Raw genomic sequence first — 1,395 nt, 5'->3', positions numbered from 1 at the left:
TTAGTCTTTCTTGTTATTTTGTTATCTCTCTGTGGATACGACCGCCCTTCTGTGCTACAATTGACCGCTTGTGAATATCACTTTTGGGCGTTAATCAAATTTTGGCGCCGTTGCCGGGGAGATTCTATTAACAAGAGTGATCAGTAGATTTTGAGCCAAAGAGGTAAGTACATATTTTCTGTATTTTTATTTTACTTTGTTTTTCTTTCTTGATTCACGTGATCTGTTTTTAGCCCTTATTAAAAAAAAAAAATTCTTCCTTTGGTTTACGTGTGAACCTTTGGAGTCTGTGTTCATTGTTGCTCTTTCCGTTTATCATTATTATTATTATTATATTATATTTTATATATATATATATTTAGTTTGTTGTTTAGCGTATTTAGTTTCTTAAAAAAAAAAAAAAAAAGTTGGCTGCAGCCTGTTAACGTGCCTTTGTTAACAAAGTTGCTGCAATATTTAGTTTGTTGTTTAGCGTATTTAGTTTCTTAAAAAAAAAAAAAAAAAGTTGGCTGCAGCCTGTTAACGTGCCTTTGTTAACAAAGTTGCTGCAATTTTTTTTTCTTTTGTCGTCCATTAATCAAAACCAAAAAAAAAAAGTTTCTTTTATCATTTCTTTTAATTCCTGTTGTTTTGTGTTGCTAAAAAAAAAAAATTTTTTTTTGGTAAATCAGGATTCTATTTTGTTTCCCTATTTGTCTAATTTAATTGTTGATTCTTATATTGTTGCCTAATTTAATTTTTCCTTATTTTTTCTTTTATAGTTTTCATTAATTCTTAGGATTATAATTAAGATGGTAATTAATTGACTAATTTAGATTCTTAATCTAGGATTTTCATAATTTGGTAGATTTAGGCTTTTGACTTTAAGAATAGTTTTCATTAATTAGATTACATTTCATAATTTACTCAATAAAATTTAATAATTGATTTTGAGAATAATTGTGTGGTTACGTGGAAAGTACCATCTGAGGGAGTTCTGTCTAGGAAAGTTGGTACTTAAGCGGGCCTCGCCCCACCAATCTTTCCTGGGAATGTTGCTCTGTCTAGGAGACTATTCATTGAGCCAAGAGCTATAGTCTTTCCTGGGAGCACTCTCGGTAGTTACAATTTACGTTACTATATAATTATTTTCTTGTCCTTGGATTAAAAATTAAAAAAATAGTTAAAAATAATTAAAAAAAAACGCTTAGGGTGAATGCATCGATATAGAGATGAACTAGGGAGATTTGCTCAACGTCCAGATTTAGAAACCCCTAGTGAAATTCTATCCGACTCGTCTTCTACGTCTCCGTCTTCGCACTCGTCGTTGGAATTCGCATTTCAAAATCTATTCGCAATGGCACAACACGAGGAAGTTCAGCAGAGGACGTTGCAAGATTATCTACACCCAACGCG

This window comes from Morus notabilis, unplaced genomic scaffold, assembly GCF_000414095.1.
Source record: "Morus notabilis unplaced genomic scaffold, ASM41409v2 Scaffold480, whole genome shotgun sequence".
In the NCBI taxonomy this organism is placed as follows: domain Eukaryota; kingdom Viridiplantae; phylum Streptophyta; class Magnoliopsida; order Rosales; family Moraceae; genus Morus; species Morus notabilis.
Note: the sequence above shows the minus strand (reverse complement) of the source record.